The sequence below is a fragment of the Balaenoptera physalus genome (assembly GCF_965194825.1).
Source record: "Balaenoptera physalus genome assembly, chromosome: 7".
NCBI classification, from domain to species: Eukaryota; Metazoa; Chordata; class Mammalia; order Artiodactyla; family Balaenopteridae; genus Balaenoptera; species Balaenoptera physalus.
This window is the reverse complement of record NC_138886.1, coordinates 22,629,919-22,648,057: the sequence shown is the minus strand read 5'-3', so window position 1 is coordinate 22,648,057 and position 18,139 is coordinate 22,629,919. Positions and strand designations below refer to the sequence as shown.

The 18,139-nt window shown below is 38.0% G+C and overlaps 1 protein-coding gene and 1 pseudogene across 9 annotated transcripts in view; both read right to left on the bottom strand.

Annotated features, from left to right (window-relative positions):
- Positions 1-18,139, bottom strand: part of LPAR1 (lysophosphatidic acid receptor 1) — a 164,453-nt gene that overhangs the window by 59,182 nt on the left and 87,132 nt on the right. The window lies entirely within an intron of this gene.
- On the bottom strand, positions 10-16,205 carry LOC309664189 (ADP-ribosylation factor-like protein 2-binding protein pseudogene; annotated as a pseudogene). Its single transcript has one exon. The product of its transcript is annotated as an ADP-ribosylation factor-like protein 2-binding protein pseudogene (transcript).

The following is an 18,139-nucleotide window of genomic DNA, read 5'->3' as shown; positions in this document are numbered from 1 at the left end:
CTAAAAGAGAAAGGAAGAAAGATGAAAAAAGAGAAAAACCACGGACCCAAATTTAAAGATGTGTAGATAACGCAAGTCTTCTACGGTAAATGTGGCCAAAAAATAGCAAAAGCAAAGAATTTGAAAATCTGATCCTGTGTAATGTTCTATGATTATGTTGAAACCCTAAGGTTTCTTACTGTTTTACTGTTCTTGAGATTAAAGACAGTTGGAGTTAAATAAATGACAAGGTCTGTTCTTGGTGGCTGCACATCATTGAAGTCTACTAGAAAAGCCACACGACCCAGAAATCATGCCTAAAATACATGAGACAGATGAGAATTTTGCAGAGCATTGCAACTGGAATATTTACCATAGTGAAATCTACTTTGGCCTGTTATTTAGGGAATCTGTAAACACAGTTGGTTTATAGATAGGGTATTATTGCCCTATTATTCTGCATTTCTGTTCTCACATAGTATGTTCAATCTGTGTCAGACATTTTATAACGCAAGTCCCCACAAGGACCATCAGTCCCAACATTTCAAAGAGGTCACTACGCATCAAAGCTACTTTGCCCAAAGCCAGCATTTGCTGTTCAACATTCCTGTGGTCAGCACTGTCTTCCCCCACAACTCCTTACCCCAGAATAGCATTCATCAAACAATCTGTGACGTTTGAGAACTTTTTCTTCTTGGAGGACATAAGAAATATGTAACTAATGTAACCTTCAGGGAGCAGTTCATACTTTGACACTGCTCTAAAAGTACACCTTCTAAATGTTGAGCGATAATGTTTCATTACGTGTTTTCTTATTTTTAACATCATCAATCAGAATATATTTGCTTTTTAACTACTTATACTCTCACTTGAATTCAAAAGGATTGAGGAAGTTTCTAGTAGAATGATATAGGCGTCGATAAAACTATTAAAACAAAATTAGAAAGTAAAAAGTGACACGGAGAAACTAAAAAATTACACATCAAATAGAATAAATCACCTTTCCTAAAGCCTTAAGTTTGTCTGTGACTCCTAAAATTAGAGAATAATTCTTGAAGATAGCTCACATCCAAGCTTTTTCTTCATATCCTACACTGCATTTAGTAAATTACCTAGCAAATATGACAGTTTTAACCACTATTTTTGATCGAATATTCTACCGAGTATCTGTGAGTTGTGCCTTAATGTTTACCAAACACAGAAAGTTCCAAAACAGTGTGTGAAACTCTTCTTGAATGGTTAGTCTCCTGACCTGTCCAGACATCTAGGGTCTCTTTCCTCATTTAGACTAAATAGCTTTTAGATCATGCTTCTATAATAATCACTCTTACCACGTTGTATAATTTTACCACCTTGTTTCTTAAAAAGATGATAGTCCAGGGGAAGAGTGAAGACCCTGTCTTACACATCTTGGTATCTAATGTACCTTCCACAGAGCCCCATTCAATGGCGATCTGAGAACTTGTCATGTTCCATTCCACTCCAAATCTTGCCATTACTCTTGGTATCTCATCTAATTTTCTAGCCTCTCAGTTTCTTGACCTCATCTTTCATGACTTTCTATTCCATTACAACTCAGCTGCCCACTTCCAAGGTCACACCCTGGACTCTGTAACCACTCAGAACTGTCTCCCTTTGGAAATAATCGATTGATACATTCTAATACTCTTTCTATTCTAATTACTCTTCCCATTCTTCCAAATTTATACATTCTAAGTACTCCCTCCCCATTCTTCCAAATTTCTCAATTGATCCCCCTACATCAGTTCTTTGAAGCCATCTATTTCCTTAAGCATGCTACTTTTTCCCAATGGATTACTTCCCTATCTTCCCCCTTTTCCCTATCTGGCTTAGGTTCCATAGTATATCGTTTCAACCTCTTTTTTTTTTTTTTTTTTTTTTTGCTAATGCAAGAACACAGTCTCTTCTTGAAGACTTTGAGGTCAGGTGTCCTTCAGAATTCAAAAATTTGCCGGTTTTAAGAACAGTTATAGAGGACATAATCTATGTTTGATGTAACAGCCCCATCAAAATTTGAGACAGCACTCCATAATGATACACGTTAATCTCTAAAGTAAAACATATGAATATATACACTAAGTTTGATAAATAAAGGTTATAAGTAGCCTCATATGTATTCATTCAGAGCAACTTCTGCCACTAAGAAAAAGTCATCAGTTTTCAGACCTTCTTAAATTTTATAGTTTCAGATAAGGAAGTAGAGACCTTTATCTTTTAATCTACTTGCTCCACTGCACTTCTGTAACAATTTCTTAGAATAACAACAGTCTTGGATGAATGTAATTGGTTCCCACTTCCACATCTACACCAAGGCTTCTGAGAAATGTTAGAGAAAAATCAACATATCTGGCAGATTGATTCTGCTATAAATTCATGATGTCTAGCCTCAACTGAGAATTTAATGCCACAAGAAATCTGATTTTCTCCCTAATTATTATTCTGTATCTTCTTCACAGTAACTAAACTTATTATTCTCTCTTGAGTCTCACCTTCCCTCTCTCCAGCAGCAGTTGCCAAAAGAGGAAACTTAGAAATCATCAGATTGGAACTCTTTTACCTTTAAAATTACCTATTCAAGAACCTATTTTTTCTTCCCCTTCTGTTACAATGGAAAAGGTGTACCCTTTGCCATCCAAGTGTTCTGAATCCCATCCCATTCCTACTATTTCCAGAACCTTGTTCTATAAATTGCTTCCTTTCTTCAGTTCCCTCCTCACTCCTCCTCTCCCTTGAATCTTTCCTATCCATATTCAAGTAAGTTTAGTCTCTACCAAAGACAGGAAGGAAGGAAAGAAGGGAGGGAGGGAGGGAGAGAGGGAGAGAGGGAGGGAGAAAGAAAGAAAGAAATCCCCATGTAACTTCAAGTTTGGCTTCCAGCTCTGATGACTTTTCCCCTTCATAGCCAATTGCTCTCCAGTGTCTCACTGGACACACACGAATTTCTCAATTACCTATGGTACAGCTTCTCCCCCTTCCCCTCCATCAAATCCACTCTAGTCAATTCTTGAATTTCACATAACTTCCCAAAATCACACCAATCTGGTGGCTGTTCCAATGGAAATTTTTCAGTCCTCACCTTACTAACCCCTCAAAGCATCAGATACATGACCGGGAGCCTCTTTTTTAGAAAATTCTCTTTCTTTAGCTATCATGACATCATACTATCCTGGCTCTTGATCTCTCTCTCTCCCTGGTTGGTCCTTCTCAGTCACTTCTGAAGCTCCCCATCCTCTGTGCAACATTACTGTTTCTACCCTATATTCTCATTCAACACACTTTCATTGAGTTTTCTAATATGTCCTCCAAGATTTCAAATATACATCTCAAATACTCCCATATCTACATATTTGACCCCTATTTCTTTCCTGAACTCTAAGCAAATACCAAATTGCCCACTGTTATCTCTGACAACCTCATAATTACTTCTGTCTCTGTGTTCAAAACCAAGCTCAAACTTATAACCTTCCCCAACTTGTTCCTCCCACAGTCACTATTTCAGAGGCTACAGAATCACTATCTTTCTAGTGGCCTGAATGCTAAACGTGGGAATTCCTTTTACCCTCATCTTCATCATTTAATCAATAACCATACCCTGTACCTTCTCCTTCCTAAGTATCTGTTCAACCTGTTTCCTATTCTATCCTCACGGCCACCAGCATTACTACTACACTGGCTTCCTAGGTGTTCTTTCTACGTAGCACCAATCTCTTCTCTAGTGATCTTTCTAAAAGACAAAGTTGCCCAAACTGTTCCTCTACTAAAAACGCTTCAATGGCTAACAAGTGCACTTAAGCTAAAAATCCATACTCTTCAACCACCTTATCGGGCCTCCTTATCAGGCCTCTTCAGCCTCAACTCAAGCTATTAATGACTTTAAACTCTCTGCTTCAGCTCTATTTAATGTACTGTGCTCTCTCTCACCTCTGGTTCTCAGCATCGCTGAGAACAGAGGTTTTCTGCATCAGCACCCAGAGGGTTTGTAAAACACAGCTTGATGACCACATCTATCTGATTTAGTAGATCTGAGGTGGGGCCCCACGTGATGCTGATACTCCTGGGCTAAGGACCACACTTTGAATACCACTGGCCTAGAACAATCTTCCCCCCATTTTCACCTTATACTCATTCTTCATGTACCAGTTGAAATGTTATTATTTCTAGTCATTCTCCCCAGATCTGCCCATGTCTGGGCAAGGTGCCTCCTACCACAGTTCCCTGCATTACTCCTATAACACTTACCACACTGTATAATAATTACTTCATTATCTATTGACACCTCCCCATACTAGGCTGTAAGCATTATGACGGCAGAGATTCTAGCTTTCTTGTTCACCGTTGTATAGCATCCAACTATTAGATTAGATGCTAAACATACATTGATTGCTTTAATAAATTAAAGATAATTCAAAAAATGTTTACACTTCACAAGTTTTCTTTCTGCAAAGGATATTAAAAAAATCGTAAATATCATATAAATGCAAAATTCTGTTCTTTCCTTTAGCCCCTGTAACCATTTACTTTCTCGGGACAAAGAAATTTCTCAATCAAACAAGAAGCATGTAGTATTTCACAGCATTCCAACTTCTGAACGCCAACTGCCAACAAAGTCAAGCAGTGATATGAAAAGCTTCTTTGCTTTTCCCACATAGAAAAACCATATAATTAAGAATGACAAAATAGGGGGCTTCCCTGGTGGCACAGTGGTTGAGAATCTGCCTGCCAATGCAGGGGACACGGGTTCGAGCCCTGGTCTGGGAAGATCCCACATGCCGTGGAGCAGCTGGGCCCATGAGCCACAGTTACTGAGCCTGCACGTCTGGAGCCTGTGCTCCACAACAAGAGAGGCCGCGATAGTGAGAGGCCCGCGCACCATGATGAAGAGTGGACCCCGCCTGCCACAACTGGAGAGAGCCCTCGCACAGAAATGAAGACCCAACACAGTCATAAAATTAAATAAATAAATAAATAATAATAATAAAAAAAAAGAATGACAAAATAAAGTATAAATTGGCTTTTTAAGCCACAATATGCTAAGATGAATAAAACTGACAAATTTTCTCTGAAGGTATCCAATGTTTACTCAGCAAATGGCATGTGACCTGGTTCTATTCCATCTCTTATCTCTCAAAAATTGAGTAGTGATACCATAAAAACCATATCATATTTAATGACATAACTTACATGATTTTTTGAACCTCAGTTTTACCATCTGTTAAATGAGGAAATTGGACTAAATTATACATAAGGTCTATTTCAGATTTAAAATTCTATACTAAGAATATTGTGGGTAAGAACTCTATATTTAATCAAATTGCCAGTTAAATATCAAAGCAGTAGAAAATATACCAGGAATTAAAAATAGTAAGGGTCTAGAATATACCTGAGAAAAAAATCAGGAATTTCAGCTAGATTTAGTACAAGAGGACTGAATTGAAAGAATTAAAACTTTTCTCCTATTATCTGCAAAAAGCAGCAGATCTGGAGAATAAGTGAAGGACACCCTGGCAGCATCTTCAATGGTAGTCAGAAGGGTAGTGTGAAAGTGCTTCTTTACTTTTTCAGGACCTGATGGATTTAGGCAGAAACCCACATGGAGCTCTGAGAGAATGCAATGCAACTGTGCTTGGACTATAAGACGTTAAGGTAGTCATGGTTATAATGATACGGCAAACAGAACAAATCAGCAAACACAATGGGGAGAAAGCAACCTCAGAGGAGGAGATGGCCATCCTACAGAATAACAGAAAATACCTCCCTTTGAAGCAGATTTATTAAAAAAGAAAAAAGGGGGGGGGAATGGAAAAGATTAAATACTAGGATATTTCTGATTTGTATTCTCAAAATGCTTTGTTAGGGTACAAGCACTGAAAATAGAGCAAGCCATTATGAAGACAAAAAAAAAATTTTTTTTCAGAAAAAACTACGTAGAGACTATATTAGCTTCCCATTGCTACTGTAACAGATTGCCACAAATTTAGTAGCTTAAAAAGACAAATTTATTATCTTATAGTCTTGGAGGTCAAAAGTCCAAAGTGGGGCTCACTGGGCTAAATCAAGGTGTTGGCAGGACTGTGTTCCTTTCCAGAGGCTCTAGAAGAGAATTTTTCTGCCTTTTTCCACTTGCAGAGACGGCTCACATTCTTTGTCTCCTGGCCCCATTCCAGCTTCAAAGCCAGCAATGGCCAGCCAAGTCTTTCTCACACTGACATCATTCTAACACTGACTCTTCTTCCTCCATCTCCCACATTTAGGGACCCTTGTGATTACCTTCCCAGATAACCTATGATAATCTCCCCATCACAAAATCCTGAACTTCATCACACCTGAAAAGCCCCTTTTGCCATGTAAATTAGCCTATTCAGTGGTTCCAGGATTAAGTATGCAATGGACATCATTAGAACTTCATCACTGTGCCCACCAAAGAGATGAAAAACCATTTCTCAATTAAAAACAATAATTCAGGCAATGAAATGAAGTATAAAAATTCCAGAAAACTGAAATGGCAAATAGAAAACAAACTTAGGAAGTTTACTCAGTGCTCAGAGAAGACGGTCAGAGATAAGAATAAAAGGAAAAAAGGCACGTATAGGAAAAAAATTCCAAACATAACTAGCTTTCCAAGTAAGACTAGGACAAAGCTTAAGTAACACAGCTTGAAGCATAAGAAAAGTTATTGCTTAAAGAGAAAGACCTCAGATTACTGGTTTAAGTTTACATAAATTACAAAAGAGTTGATTAAAATCAACTAAAATTCAGATACAGCTAGGTTAGATTTTGGAATCTCAAGGTTAACATTCGAAACTCTAAAAATATAAAAAAATAAACAAACAAAAAGCAAACAAATCAAATATTGAGAGAGAGAAAATATGGTATTGCTAAGCTTCTGCTGTAGAATTCCAAAAGATAGAACACAACCAATCAAAATCTCCATTATTTCAATTATACTTCAATTTGGAAAAAATCTCCATTATATGGAGAAAATGTTTAAGATCCATAAATTCCACAGCCAACTATACTGATGTTCTCACAGGGGATAATAAAGAACAGTCCCAGAGATGTGGGAGCTCAGAAAGATCATCATCTACATTTCTCTTCCTAAAGAAAATACAAATGCAAGTAAGCCATGAAAAAAGTAAAAATAAAAACCACAATAGAATAAAAAGACTGGCAGCAAGCATCAAAAATACACAAAACAAAATTGAGTCTAAGTAATTGCTCTCCAAATGGTTATAAAACAAAGCAAATATCAAAAATAACTCTTGAGGGTATACTTATTATAAAGACAATAAATTAATAATAATCTGGAATAACTGTATCAATAAGAACTTAAAAATGGGGGAAGAGAAGTATGGAAATATCTGTTCATTTTCTCTTATTACTCAGGTATGAATCAAAACATACTATTTAAATTGTAACAATAATTTTCAAAAATAAGTTTAAATATAATCGATTCAAAAGCCACCAAATTGAGTAGTTAATATACTAAAAGTAAGATGATTACTTTTCATATTACTGGAGAAAACAGAGTAAAAAAACAATGTATAGAATGACAATTCTGTCAAATTTATATAGGTAAGACTATAAATGGTTTTCTTTTCTTCTTTAGAAAAGAAGTATCTGTTGCAAGAAATTTAGGGGGAAACAAGAATATAATCAGACAAAACTCAAATACTTTTTTAAAGTTCATTATTCCAAAATGCCAATAACTATAATTAGAAATTTCTCTGTAATAAGTTACAGAATTCCGCCCTGCTCAAGAAACAAAGACATAAACAAAATAGAATGATTCCAAAAATACATTGTCCTCAAAGCTAAAAAGAGAAGTCCACATTCATGCCCTTTGCACATCCACCAATTACATTTCAGGATGATGGGGTGGAGGGAGGAGGCCTCGTTGGCTGCTCTACAGAACAGATGCTCCAAATCTCAAAAATTTACCTCACCCTATCGTGTCATCTCAAAAGAAGTCATAACAACTCTGCCAAGCCTGAACTCTGAAGAGACAAAGAGGGTGTTCATCTTCGCTATGTACTTCATTTCTTCATTGGCACAGTCACAAACATTTCTGGAATGCCAGGTATGGGCATGGCACTGCACTATACTATGCCTTCCAGGGGTACCAACATGAAACACCTGGGCGCCTGGTGTGGGGTCACTCACGGTCCATCCAGTGTGGTTTTTTTTTTTTTTTTAATAATATAGTCTTTTTTTTTTTAAATTTATTTATTGGCTGTATTGGGTCTTCGTTTCTGTGCGAGGGCTTTCTCTAGTTGAGGCAAGTGGGGGCCACTCTTCATCGCGATGCGCGGGCCTCTCACTATCGCGGCCTCTCTTGCTGCGGAGCACAGGCTCCAGACGCACAGGCTCAGTAGTTGTGGCTCACGGGCCTAGTTGCTCCGCGGCATGTGGGATCTTCCCAGACCAGGGCTCGAACCCGTGTCCCCTGCATTGGCAGGCAGATTCCCAACCACTGCGCCACCAGGGAAGCCCCCAGTGTGGCTTTTAATCTCCTGAAAGACAACTACATCTTCATTAGCCAAGTGGAGAAGGGAGCACTTAGCACAAGCTCACGAAGTGGTAACTAAACCTTTATGATTTAGTAAGCATTTAGATAAGAATGTAAATATGTACTCTACTGACATCCTAAAGGGAGATTTTAATTTATACTGAATAAAGGACCAGTAATAAGATCTAAATCAAGCCAATTTGGTTTCCCACTTCTGTTAAAGTACAACAATGGAGTGGGTGAGGACTTCTTCCTGATTCTGATACTCACCAGCTAATTTGGTCTTTGGTAAGTCTCATAACTGCTCTAAGTGTCAATTTCTCATTTGTAAAATAAGATACCTCTAAGGGCTCTTCAATTCTAGTTCTTAAATCTAAAATAATCAGACCTTCCACACATTTCCTCCCTCTTCCCCCCACCAAAAAAAGATTGAAAAGAGAGGGCACAGAATTTAATTAAATGCAATTAAGTCTCTATTAACAAGAAAAATAGTTCTCACACTTTTTAGAGTCTCAAATTAAAAACAATAAAAAGGAAAAAAGGAATGATCTACCACTATAATCAGAAAATAGGACACAAAACAATGCTGATGCAAACTAAAAATGTTCTAAAGTTAGAAAGTTATCCTCAAAGTAGCTGAAGAATGTGCAACTACTAGATTTTTCAAACTTTATCTGAAAAAGTACATAAAATGCTACTTCTTATACATAACAATGTACGTGAATATGATGTACACACATGTAAAAAAGAAAACTATGGAAAACAAAGTGTAAATCAATAAAGATACTTCATATCTGTTATGGCCCCTTGTAACAGGCTGAGTGAGTGACATCATATCAGTTGAATTTCCAGAGAGAATTTTGAGTCTGGGCCCAAGAGGAAGAAATGGAAAACAAACAAACAAACAAACAAGCCTAAAAACACTAAGACATGCTGGAGAAAAATATAGTGTTTTAGATGCACTGCTGAGCTAAAAGGGAACAGCAAACTGAGGTGATAGGCTGCCCTGGCAGCAGACTGTCAAGATCATGGAGACAGGGCATTAAATATTACTGAGAAAAAGAAAATGAGCCCTTGGCCTTGACTGAGGAAGTGACTTAGAACTGAGACCCAATAGTTAAGCCAGGAGTCTTGAAGATCTCCCTATCAGTAAAAGAGTGGAACAGAAAAAATAATCTACCCAGGTGCACTGGGGAAAACAAGGAAGTTTGTCTTAGCTTAGGCTCCAGGTTGGGAAATAAATAAATTAAAAGACTCCCTTCAGAAATCAAGGCCCCTCCCTTCCCAATCAAGATGGGATTTGAAGTTATTAGACCTTCTGCCAAGTCTGAGAATGAAGTTAGACCTTTGCCAAATCTGAGAACCCACAGGAGGAGAAATTAACACAAACCACAGTCCTTAGCCTGTGACATCTCCGCCCCCCTCCCATCCACGTGCTGGCACTAGCAAGCATCAAACCTCTCCAGAGGGCCAGACCTAATACAGCCACACAGGATTCTCTCGAATCAGCCCCACTGCTGATGAATTCGTCATCCCAAAGACTAAAAACACACAGGAAGGATACCATGTATGAGAATCGGCAGAACAGTACACAGTAGGATAGGACCCAAGAATATCAGACTAAAGACAAGACTGAACCGATTGAGGTTTTGCATTCTCCCTTCTCCACTTCAACTGGTTCCAGTTACATTTCCATTTCTATTCTTTAATGCTTATTTTTAATATTTTAACATGCATACTTGACTTGAAGTCTAAAGGTAATCCTCTTCCCTTGATGAGCTTTCACTCCAACACCTCTGGCTCCCATGTTTCTGTGGTTCAGCATTTTACTTCCATTTGTTTTGAAACCTACCTAAAATTACCTCATATTACTGTTTTGATTTTCCATTCTCAGTTTATTTGGTTATATTTGTATGAAGCCAGCACACCCACGGTACAAGGACAAAAAGGAGATTAAGAGTGAAATAAATTACTGGCCAGTATTATTTAAGAACATAAATGAAGAGTTCCTAAATATAGTTTCTATATCTGTATATCTAGATCTAGATCTATATAGGGAAAGAGAAAGAGGTGTGACTAAATAGAGCTTATTCCAGAATGCAAAGATGATTTAACATTTAAAAATCTGGTAATAGAATTCACCACACAAACAAATTCAAGGAAAGAAGAAAGGCCAATGATCATCTCACTAGAAATGGAAATACGCGTTTGGTAAATTTAAATATCCTTTCATGATAATTTGGCAATCTAGGGTTAGAAGGAAACTTCCTTAACTTGGTAAAAGGTTTATGTATGGCAATTGTCATATTTGATGGAAATATTCCCTTTTAAGGCAGAAACAAAACAAAGGTGATTCAATCACCAGTTGCTTTTAGCATGTATTGGTGATTATAGCCAAAACAATAAGAAAAAAAAAAAAGGAAAGAATTGGAAAAGAAAAACTTATTGTTTTTCACAAATGATTAATCAGTTACATATAAAATGCAAGATAATATATAAACAAACTGTACTAACAGAGTTTAGTAAATTTGCTGGATTAACTATCAAGCCACATGAATCAACTGTGTTCCTACAGAAACACCAGAAAAAATTTTTTTAATTATTATTTCAAGGACAACCCATTTACAATAACAAAAGGTCTAATGTATCTAGGAATAAGTCTAAATATTCAAAAGCTTACAGCAAAACCTAAATAACTGAAGAGATAATATTTCATGGGCAGAAAAAGGTGTTAAGATGTCAATTTTCCCAAAATTAATATACAAATTCAATGCAATAAAATGAAAATCCCAAAAGGGTTTTTCACGAAGCTTGACAGGCTCCCTGAACACTGCTACAGAAGTACAGAAGAACCAGAGTATCCAAGATAACTTGGAAAACAAAGAACTAGATGCCCTATGGAAAAGCATATGTTATTTTAAAGTGATAATAGTAAGACATGATATTGGCACAGAAAAACATGAACAGCCAATGGAATAGAATAAAGAACCAGAAACACACATTTCCATGGTAACTCGATACAAGAGACATGGCTTTACCCACCAATGGGGAAAACAGTGTAACTGTTCATCTGTATGAAAAAATAAAAATAAAACAAATTGACTGTCTATGTCATATCATACCATACCCAGAAATCAATTTCAGGTGATATAAAGACATATGTAAAAAGCAAATAAAGAATATATTTATAATTTGTGAATAGGAGGATTTTTCTAAACAAGACCAAAACATTGACAAAATTCAAAATTCAAGACTTCTGTGCAGCAAAAGACTTCCTAATCAGTGAAAAGAAAAGCTGAAGAATAGTAAAAAGTTTGGCAATGCACATAAAAAAGGCTTAGTTTACAAATCAAAATAGAAAAACCAAACAGTCCAATAGCAAAATAGGCAAAGATGGGGACAGGCAATTCATAGAAGAGGAAAACTAAATGGCCAGTCGTCACATGAACAGATAATTACCCTTCCGGGGAATCAGAGAAAGTTAAATACAAACTGCCGTCAGACCCAATTAATCATTCCATCAGGTGGGCAAAATTTAACAAGTCTGAAAATATCAAGAGTTGGCGAAGACTGTCATACAGTTATGGTGGGAATAAAATTTCAGTACAACTGCTTTGCAAAACAGTTTGGCAAAAACCACTTAAATTGGACATGTTCATACACATGACTGAGAGACTCTAACCCCAGAAAAACTCACACATGTGCATAAGGAGACATATACAAGCATTTTCATTGTCACTCTTTTATAATATCAAAATATTAGAAGCAACGTAAATATATGTCAACTGGAGAATGGATAAACTGCAAAATAACCAGAAGGGTATGCTATAAAGCAGTCAAAATGAACAAAGTAGAGCTTTACGTATGCTAATGACTAAAGCAATGTGCAAAGTATACATGCAGTGCACCATTCTTAGAAATGTAAAAATCTTACAAAAATACACTATATATTGTTTAAACATTTTCTTCACATATGTATATATCCACAAACACATGCGGGGAGATGATAAATAACAATATTTATGGTCTGAGTCAAGACGGAGGTTAACATAATTGGGAAGGAGTACAAGGGGCTCAACTTTATCTATAATGGTTCTTTGTTTTATTTATTAAAGCCTAAGATATTTTCTTATTGAGGTATAATTGACATATAGCATTAGTTTCAGGTGTACAACATAATGATTCGATATTTGTATATATTGTGAGATGATCACCATAATAAGCCTCGTTAACAAGCATCACCATACATGGTTACCAAATTTTTCTCGTGATAAGAACTTTTAAGATCTACTCTCAGCAACTTTCAATAATGCAATATAAGTATTATTAACTATAGTCACCATGCTGTACATTCCATCCCCAGGACTTTTTTATTTTACAACTGGAGGTCTGTACCTTTTGACCATCTTCACCCAAAAGATTCTGAAGCCATTACATCAAAATGTTAACATTTTAAAAGCTGGGTAATAGACATCCTATTGTATTATAACACTCTCTACACTTTTCTGTATGCTTGACATATTTTTTTTAACATCTTTATTGGAGTATAATTGCTTTACAATGGTGTGTTAGTTTCTGCTGTATAACAAAGTGAATCAGCTATACATATACCTATATCCCGACATATTTTTAAAATAACAAACAGCTTATTCAGTCGGAGTCAAAGCAAATGGGTTCTGTTGTCAATAAAGCAGGGAGGTGAAGGAAGCAGAGGGGAAGGAAAGTAGTGAGCGCTATAGCTAGGCTCCACCAGGCCCAAAGAATGATTAACGGATAAAAACTGAAATACGTGATCATGCTTCACTTAACATTCCTATTTCCTGGGAGACAGCAAAGGGTCTGGGAGATAACATTACAGATTAGAGCTTATTAGCTTATTATTAAGCTTATTATTAGCTTAGAGCTTAGACCCCAGAATTGGTGAGATCTGGGTTCAGATTCCAGTTGTTTTGTTTACTAATATGACTTCAATAAATTACTTAACACTCTCCTCTTAGGAGTTAGTCTCCTCATCTGTAACACAGAGAGAAAAACACCACCTTTTAAGGACTGAGTTATTATTCAGTTTCTGTAACATCCATTTCTCCTGAAACTTTTAAGTAACCCAGAGGGTTTAAACCTTCATAAACCAAACACCACCTCTAAAATGCAGCTTTCTTGAACTCACAGATCAAAACAAGATAATTAAATAATTCATCCGATGAAGAAAATTATTTTCTCTTGGCCCTTTTTATTTCCATCGGCTAAGAACAGAATATCTTTCTTTATTATCTTGTTTCAAATCCATTTTTTTTTTACAATAATACGTGTGGATTGGTGTCTAGGCTCTATTTCTTCCAATGGTTTATCTATCCCTATACAAATACCACACTGACTTATTTATTATAATGTTATAATAAATTCTGATATCTGGAAGATCACTTTTTCCCACCTAGGTCATCTTCTTCAAGATGATTTTGGCTAGTTTTGACCTTTTGTATTTTGATATGAATGTTAGAATCAGCTCGTGAGGTTTCAAGACAATTTTTTGGAATTTTTATTGTGACTGCATTGGACCTACAGATGCATTTAAAGAGAACTGACATGAAATCAATGAATCTTACAATCCATTGACATGGTATCTCTCTGTTTAAGTCTTCTTTAATGTCTATTAATAAGGTTTTATAAATAATCTCAGAGTTCTTATACCAATTTTATTATTAGAGTTATTCTTAAATACTTGATACTTTTAAGGCATTTGTATACAGGATTTTTGGGTAGTTTTCTCATTTAACAGTTTTTTAAATTGAGATATAACCGACATAGATCATTGTATTAGTTTTAGGTGTTCAATTTTTTATTATTTATTTTATTTTTACTCATGGTAAAAAGTATTTAATAAGTGCCACATCGGTACAGAAAAACACACAGCCTATATAGCTCATCCTTTAAAATTAGAACAGCCAAGTGAAAAGTCAGCAGGGATTCTTATTTTTACTTTAAAAATAAAAATAAAAACAAACAAAATAACAACTAAGGTACACATTGGGAATTGAACTACTACAGTTTTTCTTTCTAGAGATGTGACATCCATGTTTTGTCAGTAATGTTCTATCAAACACTGTACTAAACCAGTGTACTAAATCCAAGCAGACAGATGACCAGTAAAGCTGTTTGCTACCTCCTACTGAGCTAGACCAGTGGAAACACTATCTTGGTAGGATTATTTTGACAGTAAGAAGTAAGTGCAGAGCCCCTACCCCAACAGAAAACCTAAGGAGCTGTTTTACACAGAAAGGGTTTTAAGCAAACCTGCACAAACACTAACATGCTCTAAGAAAGGAAACCTTTCAGACTACTTCCAGCATACATTCATTGGTGCCCAGTAAAATAGGAACACCAACGTAGCAAGCATGTTTGCTTTCATAGCACTAACAGCTAAAAAGCACACAGCATATAATACTTTGATCTTGAAGTGGGGAATCATGGAAGTTCCAAGATTATATCCACTAGGTTAGCCTGAGTATTCATCTATAAAAATATTTTTTAAAAAACACGTAAACGAGAGTTATAGAAACAATGGGACTACATCAGGACCAGTAGAAGACAGTGATACAAGGACTGTACATGTAAGACTAGGAATTGATTTTCACATGTACCTTTTAGGTAAAGGAAATCTAAGTTGATTCCTACGGCCAAGACTAGCTGTGACAGTAGGATTTTCAGAAATCTTAAGATGGGCAGCTAGCTTGAGTTAACCCCTAGATAAATACTCCCAGTCAAAAACCCCACTGAGGCTGCAGGACTGAAACTCTGACCCATATAAAAAGCTGTGAGTGCACAAAAAGCCTGGTGGGACATGCAATGCCTGCTGGCCCAAGAGAGTTGGTGATAGGGTTCTTCCAACATGGGCACACCAACATGTATGCTGAGGAAGTGCCCCCCAGGTGGAATGCTGGTCTTGGGCTTCATGCAGGAGCCAGACTCAGAAGCTCCGGCGAGAGGTGTCTACTCCGGGAGGAGTACTAGGGTTACCGAAGACAAGAACGCGTCCAGGAAGTCAGGTAATTTTCTTCTGATCCATCAGTACTTAACATTAGTGAAGAGTTGCAGAACAGAGTCAGTCTTTCCAAGATGTATTCTTCTGACATCATTAGCCAAAGCCTCTCCCAGTCTATTGGCCTGGTGATGTCTAGAAAGATCCCATTACCTGCAGGTGGGACCTAGTGCCGCAGATTGTTCTGGGAAGGTGGCATAGAAGATGATTTGCACAATGAAATCACCACTAAACCGCTGCTTAAGTCCAGTCCCCAGCCTTCTCTTTCTGCTCGGTAGTCCGGAAACATTTCTTTAAAAGCTGGAAAATCCGTAAACGTGAGAAGCACGTCGAAGATGTCACCGGCCACTTCATCTTTATGGTGCTGTAAAGTTGTAGTGAAAGCCCCCATGTTAAATCCAGGAATCCGCTCCAACAACTGTTCTTCTATATACTTTTCTACCAAAGAAATATATTCGTTAAAAGTAGGTGTGTAGGTGAGCTTACTCTCTTCTGTGTCTTCAAACTCCTGGTAGTACTTGCCCATGCAATTCCTCTGTAATAGCTGGAACTCACCATCCATGATAATGTCCTCTTAATATCCAACCACAGCATCAAATTCTACATCAGAGGCGAAGAGACGGGCAGCGGGAAGCTCTCTTCCTCTGGGGCATCCATTGCCGCCGCTGCCGCATCCACCGCGCTCGGGGGGAGCTGGCCGCCGGCCTTCTACCCCGCCCGCGGCCCGGGCGCATCCTCCGCTCTGCGCCGCAGAGCCCCAACCGGCATCGGGAAGGCCTTGCTGCCGAGGCCGCCGGCGGCTCACGGCCCAGCTGGGTAGCGCCTGCGCACGACGCCCCGGCCTCAGGCTCCGCGGCTGCGGCCACGTGCCGGCCGGGCCTCTAAGCCCTGCCAGGCCTCACTAAACTCGCCGCTGCCGCCGCGGGGTCCAAGCGTCCGTTACCGCGCCCCGCTTCTCAATTTTTAAAAAAACAGATTTGTATATCTATTCTTTAAGTTCTTGTTGTACTCTACTGCCCATACTTACTGTATTCTCTTATTCTGACAAACAGCTTCTCGATGCTTTTTCCGTGACTAGCTTAGAGGAAAGCAATAAGATGTGCAACTGAAAAGAGGCAGTTTTTAATATTTTAAATACTTAATGCAATTTTTTATTGTATTCCATGTGTATTAATGTGTATTCCAGATACATCATTTGAGTTACACATCTTGGCATAACAGGACTACAATCTCGCAGATTCCCTGTCATTCGCCACCTTGTTCTTTCTACCTTTTCTTTCTCCGCTGATACAGAGTTGAATTCCCAGCTGCAGGCTGTGTTGCTCTGCTTTTCCAAGCTGGTCTTGAATGAGACAGTGAGCTGACCAGCAGCTGAGTGTCTCCATCTGGACTTGTCACATCTATGCCTGACCATAACCTCTGAGTCCTGAGTTCCCACTGGGCATCCATATACAAACCAGCATGTCAGAGGTAAGCCCAGAGCACAGGCCATAGGGCTGGGCTTCTGCCTGGGCCCTTTGTTTTTGCCAGGTTTTTGCCAGGTGATTTCAGTAACTTGATCAACCACAGTTAAGGTAATGCTAAACAGAGTTCTAGAATATGCAAAGCCCTTGGAGTTGGGGCCCAAACCTGAATCCAGATGAATGACTTTTTCTCCCAGGCTTGAACTAAGGCTTCAAACCTCCCTATGCTGGCTGGTGGAAATTCATCTCTGTGCAAATACTTTTAAATCGGGCAGCTATCTTGTTCACCAACAACCATACCCTATCCCTCTTCCTACAGGACAGGCGCTCTTGCTCCCAAAGGTTGTCTGAATCTTTGAAAGTTGCTTAATACCTAACCTTGCCTTTCAGGAATTCATCCCTCTCATGGCCCTTTCAGAAACATTTTATCAGACGCTAAGGAGCAGATAACAACCCACTATCGCTCCTCTCCCAGCCTGAGCCTGCCCAGGATGATCACTTACAAAATGGAATAAGTCTAACTTACAGGCAGTTCTTTAAGGGATGCTATGTGATTACCAAATGGTAGTATCGTCACGCAGCAAATGAAGGTGGAATTTTTAAATGACAGTCTTACTACAGCAAGGTACAGTTCTCAAAAGACAAAGATCCCCTGGACCCTCTGATTACCATCTCCTCAGCTGGTAAAAACAGCAGGGCATTTTCCCACCTTAGCATTTATTCATGGAATAGCTGCAACTAAAGTTCAAAGAAAAATAACTGGAGAAGCTAGGAGTGTAAAAAGGAAAATAGGCCAAGAGCACCATCATGGGCAGTAAGAGGGAGGAAGCCACATCACTTTGAAGGATAAAGAATTGGCTCCATTAGTCATTAAAGACTAAACCAATTAGAAAGAAAAAGAAACAAACATGAAAGGTCTCATTTGTGGTTTACCCTAGGTATCCCAGTAAAATTTTGTCTTATGAATGGAAAACTCCAAATGTGCCCTTGGATTCTGAAATAAGATATCCTCTCAAACTTTATCTGTGTTTATAAACACAAAACGGGGCAGAGATGAATTCAAATTGCAATACGAGAACAAATTTAACTTCTAATAGAAACATGGTTCAAGATGGAGTAAGTCAGAAATCTCAG